Source organism: Typopeltis vanoorti, chromosome 21 (genome assembly GCF_054136105.1).
Source record: "Typopeltis vanoorti isolate ZY-2024b chromosome 21, IOZ_Tvanoo_1.0, whole genome shotgun sequence".
NCBI classification, from domain to species: Eukaryota; Metazoa; Arthropoda; class Arachnida; order Uropygi; family Thelyphonidae; genus Typopeltis; species Typopeltis vanoorti.
This window is the reverse complement of record NC_143569.1, coordinates 41,970,372-41,977,771: the sequence shown is the minus strand read 5'-3', so window position 1 is coordinate 41,977,771 and position 7,400 is coordinate 41,970,372.

Below are 7,400 nucleotides of genomic sequence, written 5' to 3'. Positions count from 1 at the left end.
GTAATTACAATACGATAGGGCAATTTCCTGCTCTGTATTTATACGCTGCACAAATTTCTCGTCTGCATTTTATCTAGTTACAATAGATTCGAATAATATTTTAAAATTCCTCAAATAAGGAAATGAACAAAGTCTATTTCTGCATTGTTTTCCGTTTTGTGCTGCTAACAATGAATTGCCGATTGTTAGATATAATTTCGAACACTATTGTTACGTGTCACTGTTCAATATTATGGGTAGTAGACAAATCTTAAATATGAATTGCATTCAATAATAATTTAATTGAATTATAATAATAATAATTCAACTTATATATCATATCGAAAGGTGTTGGGGAGTGAGATGGAAGTGGGAGGATTAATGTTGCTTACCCGATTTGAGATTAAATCCTTGCAGTCGTTTATATGATCCAGTGTCTGCTAATTCTAGCATTGAAGTTAACAGGTCAAGCATTAAAGATGAGTGGATTAGCAAAATGTTTTCTAATATGAGGAATTCCTTTAACATAATTTTCTTTCTTTGGTTGGTAATCCAGTCCCTTAATTTTTTTATAATAAAAAATATGAAAAATAAAATCAGCTACGAAAAATATCATTTAATAATTATAAGTATTATTCCTGGGAACATTTTCTTGTTACTCCTCTTAGAAACTTATTTTTACGACTATTTTGCTTGCTTTCGTTTAGGAGTGCCTCTTTTTTTTAATGTCATTTGCTTTTTAATCAAGAATTCTTAAGGCATGATAGATATGTCTGCTCTGATATTGTAGTTTTTATGGATTTAATACGGAAGTGACTTATTGTTGCCATATTTCGAAGGCAACAATGCGTTACTTCTTCAAGAATGAAATAGGCGAGCTGTAAGTGCTGAAATACCTCGCTTTTGCTCTGAAATGTTTCTGCATTCCAATTTTAACGAATTCTTGCGATATAAAATATCGCAAGAATTCGCTTTGCATCGTTTACATTTTAGTCTACGGTATTATGTATAATTTATTATTCTTAGGCATACACGGAGTTTATTTATTGCTAGTGACGGGTAAATTTAAAACAACACATGCTTTATTTCTTCTTCAAAGCTCGCGTGTGTTCAATCGCTGTTCACAGGGAGCGTAAATGTCTTTTATGAGGTATAAGAGCAGTAAGTATTCGGACTATGGAAGGCTAACAAAGCCCGATTATGTACGGTAGAACTAAAGGAGTGTCGATCTTACCGTGAAAACTTGGCAGTCATCGGGAATTGATCTAGAGAATTCTAAACGTCTTTCATGGTTTAGAAATTTAGGAAAATCTTACCTTAAAAATCGATCTGTCATTTGAAAAACGATAAGTATTTACTCAATATGAGTTCTTCGTTTCTTGATACTCGCAATACGTGTCATATCTTTTTTACCTAGCAAGAAGATTATTCAATTTATTCTCTCGTGTGGCGGGATGGACGAATCATAAGGTATATTAGGATGAATTCTCCCAAATGTGAAAACTGTATTCTAAGACTGGATTGGATTCGAGATTTGTACAGAGTTAACGCAAGTAAGATTGAATTGTCGGAAGTGGAAAAAGATTGACAAGCGGCGGCGACTATGCGAGTTTATCATTGTCAATGATTCTTCTCTGAAATTGCTATCGTCGAAGACATTCATGCACTGCAGTAAGAAAGGATTGTTTCTTATGTAATTTCATTTATTTTTTTATTGTTTATTTATTTTCAGAGCGAATACGCAATCGATACAATTAAACCGTTACCTGCAAAATATCTTAATCAAGAAAACATATGATACGTTATTTATTATTTGGAATATTATGTAACTCTTCTAGAAATAAGTCAGTTTCATAAAAAAAAAATCATAAAAAAATAAATAGTTTATCCCCATTCACTGAAGTTTTTTTTTTTAGAAATATATCTGACACAAGTTATAACTGTCTTTATGTTCTAGGAGCACAATTTAAGAAACACTGTGCAATATAACATGATGCCTATAGGTGGAACATTAAACAATATATGTGTATATATATATACATATGTATATATGTATAGGTGGAATCTATAGGTGGAACATTAAACAATATATATATATATATATATATATATATTTACACGCTAACCATTCGGTTAGCGTGTCCGCTCTCCAGCCAAGAGGCTGCAGGTTCGAATCCCGCAGTGGGCATGGATGTTTGTGATTGTTCGCCGCGCGGTTACGCGCTCCGCAACCATATGCCTGGGAAAGGCATGTCCTGCGTTCGATTCTCGTCGCAGAAGTGAGGAGCTAAGGATCTTTCTCAGCCATAGAAAAAAAACCCAGCCATTATCTGGTTTTTTTTCCTCCCGCAAGCAGGCAAACCGGCCCTGAACACACGCTTCTACAGACATAGGATATTTCCAGGAATATATAAATTTCCAGGATATATATACACGGGCCTATGGTTTGGCAGGTGTAACAAAGACAAAGAGTTTGTGGAATTAAGTATATATTTAATTTTAAAATTATTTCGATATATATTCCATATATCGAAGCACGAAAATCGAGCTTTCTTAAGTATTATAAAATGTTGGCAGAGGATCTATTAAGAGTATATTTATGGAATGTAATAAACAAGCCGGAAAGAGAGAATATGATCGAGACATAAATTAGTAAAAAGATTTTATAGGATGGATGCAAGCCTATCAACAGTCTAAATCCTTTTCCTCCAGTGGATCTCTGTTGATTTAATACTCGGTGTAATCGCTTCAATCCAAAATGCAGAACTTACTGTAGAACATCATCATATATCTTCAACGAGTCTATGAATGAACACAGAACTGCATACAAGAATCCTGTGATCAGTACCGTCGACAGGGTGTAGCATAGAAGCAGTCTACCTCACGGCGCGGCTTAATAAAGTGGCTCGTTCAGCCATATTGCGGTAACAATTCCTGTTAGCGTAGCAAGTGCGGAAAGAAGTTTTTTTTCCAAGTATAAACTGATTAAAAATTATTTGCCAAAAGCAATGACCCCAGAAAGATTGGTTGGTCTAGCAACCATATAGATAGAGGCGGATATAGTTTATAATTTAAATTTAGAAGAGCTTAAACAGTTTTATTGTGCGATAATATCCCTATAGACCAAACATTTAATTAATATTATTATGTAATCGTTTTGCATTAATGTTTCTCTTGTAATAAAAACAAAATGGCAATTGGAGATTTTCTTATATTTTTGTCTTATAATCCATCGGGGGCGATATTTAATTGTTTGCCTCAGGGAGCGATCTAATCTATCGACAGCCCTGCCTGTGATGCTCTTAAAATCGCTCACATTCTCTTAGCCTCAACAACTGTAATATCTTATTCGCCATCGGTTTATTTTCCACTCCCCTACGATCTGCTCTTTGATGCGAGCAACCCTCTATTTAGCGTTTTAAAAATGCCTTAGCGAAATGGGCAATCTTCTGCTATGTTCATTTCCCTTATCTGAGTCAGCCGTTGCTTTATTTTCAAATACTGCATAATACCAAGATGAGCTGATGAAAGCCGCGCTGTTCTCTTGAAGTTACTTATGATTTTTCGCTACCTACTCCTGAATTCCAGTCCTGACCAACTTCTTCAAGACCATCGCGATTATTCGAGCAATACTGATTGGTTTACAATTCCTCCTGCCGCTGAGTACGGCCGCACCCTTGAGTAACGTGATTATCTTGTCCTTCTTCCAACCCATTGTTTGATTTAAATTTAGAATACTTTTGACCTCATCAAAGGCATTCCCAATGGCTTGCAGTTTATGTAATAAACTTCCATATTATGAAAAAAAAGTTAAACAATTATTGATTTAGGCTTGCTACTAAATAGACTTAATTGGACACAATTTCCAAGAGATTTTCTCTTCTGTTTTTTTGTTCTTCCATTAATTTGTACATAAATAGTTTTGTAGCCATAATGGCTTAAAACCAAATACTACGTGTCACCTAAGACGAGCACGCTCTGGCATTGAGGCATCAGTTTGCATTGACATAAGGAAATTCAGGTGCGAGCGGACGTTTGAAACTGAATCTGAATTTACTAAACAGCATTTTTCGGGACTGCTTGTAAATAGAAGTTTCTAAGATAAATACAATGTTTTGCAAGAAGAAACAACTCGAGAAAATAAGTTCTTCATTGAATGTGCACTATGTTAAACTAAATATTGGGACTCCCCCTGTTTCGGAATGAGGCCTGATGATATATAAAACAAAACAGATGTGTCCTTAGAAGTGGATGTACAACTGTCAAGTGGCACGCGGCAAATATCTTAACGGATATCGACGGATACGGGGAGAAATTTTACGGAATACACTCAGGCGTCTTTTAACGCGACAAACATGTCATCTGAAGGAAGAATTGTCCAACATATCGGACTCATATTAGCATCAAGTCGTAAAGCGCAGCATTTCGGTCAAAAGCTCCAAGCTTTTCAAGTGTATGCTACTTAGATTTCTTTGAAATATGTGTCAAGCATGTTTATATAATATTGTAAACTAATTCCGTGTGTTTATAGTTAATTAAGTGTGTCAATGAGACCCATTCAGCAAAATAGTTCATATTCATTATAGTCATCTTTTGGTTAATGTATATTCTTTAAACTGAAAAAATTGTCTAAAACCTGCCATTTATAGGTTACTTTTAGTCTATTTGTCTCGATTACCTTATATTATATGTTATTATATATGAATATAAATATAAAACATATTCATATATAATAATATATAATATAAAATAAAATTTAAATATAATTTTTAATCTGCACCTCGGATTATTTCGTGCATTGCAAATGTTCTAATATTATTACAGCATTTCCAGAGATGCGTGGTGTTTGTTGATTAATACCCTTGGAGGGTAATGCATGGCAATGCTGTAGCCAATGAAGTTCTAACTGAAGCTCGGCTATTGCTGTTACCCTCCTGCCATGATCAGAGCTTTAATAGCTCAATAACACCTTATCCCTACACTGTCCTCTACAGATACAGATAACGGGGAAGATGAAAAGCATTCTTGCTTCGCCCCTTTAAGCCAGTCCTTATAAGGACTATAAGGACAGAGATGCGTATATATATTCTACACATTTCCTACATACTTTCTACATATATTTTATTTCTAATACTAAAACTTTCTCTCTCTCCCTCTCTCTCTCTATATATAGTCCTTATAAGAACTGGCTTAAAGGGACGAAGCAAGAATGCTTTTTTATCTTCCCCGTTATCTGTAGAGGACAGTTTAGGGATAAGGTGTTATTGAGCTATTAAAGCTCTGATCATGGCAAGAGGGTAAGAACAATAGCCGAGCCTCAGTTATAGCTTCATTGGCTACAGCATTGCCATCCATTACCCTCCAAGGGTATTAATCACCGCACCTCACGGTCGATTAATTCTTTCCCAACCGCAGCCTATATATATATATATATATATATGTGTTAAGAATACCAACCAATTTTAAACCTGGTTTTACTCCATTTCCCAGGTAAGCAAACAGACAAATAAGTCAAATTTGCGCCTGCAAGTGATGCAAGTCTAGCTGATTCTACAGGTAGTGCAAGACCAAGGCAACTCGTAGTAAAGGTGGCTTAAGCTCTGATCACTAATCTTAATATTTACCCTTAATGACAAAACACATCTCCAAGAAGGGGATGTATGATGTTTTGTATTAAAGGCAAGGAGGCCACTACCCGGTTTCGACCTTTATTGAGATCTCATCAGTGGGAGCCAGGCTAGAAATACCAAGATTTAGTAATACAGAGCTTATAAGTATTTTACCAGAACAAGTTACCATAATGTGTTTTAACCTTATTAAATAAAATCTCAGGAGGAGATATAAAATACTTTCTACATAAGAATATATATATATATATATATATATATATATAATTCTTTCCCAACCGCAGTCTTATCCTTATCCTTATAAGGACTGGCTTAAAGGGGCGAAGCAAGAATGCTTTCTGTAGAGGACAGTGTATGGATAAGGTGTTAATGAGTTATTAAAGCTCTGATCATGGCAGGAGGGTAACAGCAATAGCCGAGCCTCAGTTAGAACTTCATTGACTACAGCATTGCCATCCATTACCCTCCAAGGATATTGGGTTTGAGTGAATCAATCACCCTCACCAATCCCCAACCGCAGTCTATATATACATTAGAAAATAAGTAGATACACTATGTAAAATATATTTTGGTTTGTTTCATTCTATTTTGATTTTCTAATCTGATAATAAAATTAAATAATATAATGCTGTAAATATATAATAGTATTATATATTTACCTTTTTATTATGAAAAAAGTTTATATGTTATTGTCCTGTAATGGCACTTGTTTGAGTGATACTTTAATCCCATTAGACTGAAACCAAATCGATTAAATTAAGAAGATGGTTCATTAGGTTTCTTAGAATTTTGAGTTACGGCAATTCTAACATCCTCTTAGCTAAACTAAGAAGTCAAGTAGATGACAACTCTTAGTTTTCTTGGAATTTCTTAGTCGTCATAATCCTTTATTGTTGTTTGAAGCAATTACTTGCATAGTGAAACAATATCAAGTACGAATGAGTTTGTATTCTTATTTTAAAAGTTTTGTATTAGTGTTGTTGGACCTATTAATTCAAGATTAATAGATTCCAACAACGGTCGATATCTACACCTTTACTTCGAGGAAAAAGTTAGGGTATTCTGTAAAAATAAATAAATAAATAAATAAAAAATATATAAATAAATGTTCTGTGAAGATTGGATATCTAAACCACACGGTAACTAATACATTGCTATCATTTCTATGCTCGAGTTTGTAGAACTCAGAGTGTGGATAAGTAATTAGGAATCTGTGTTTCCTGAACAGTTGGAGGCAGTAGTCCTTGAAGAAAACGACTGTTCCAAACAACAGAAGAATTAAGATTAGTGAAAGTCATTAATGTATAGGAGGAAGAATGTATGGCGAAAGCATAGATCTCTGGGATACCATGACAAATTACGATTTGAACCACTTAGCTAGCACGTTGTTGGAATGCACTCAAACTCAGTGATGGTGAGAAGAGACTAGCTGTGGAGTATACATGACGGAAGCAATAATTATTCTGAATGATATAATCGGAAGTGGGCCAAACTGGGATGTTATTAATTTATTATCTTTAATTTCATAATAAATCGATTTTGTCTTGCATTTTAAATTAAACATTTTCATATTTTTATTGTATTTAATAATAATTGAATTACCGATTCAGTAATAAACACTTCAGTGAATAGGATACACTTGTGATAAATTTTTTTTTAGGAACAATTTCCTCGACTAATTGTGCGTGAAGATTCTATCATTTGACAATAACACCAATTGGAAATTTCAATTGTTTCCATAGTGCCCTAAAAATCACCCCTTATAAGGACTGGCTTAAAGGGACGAAGTAAGAA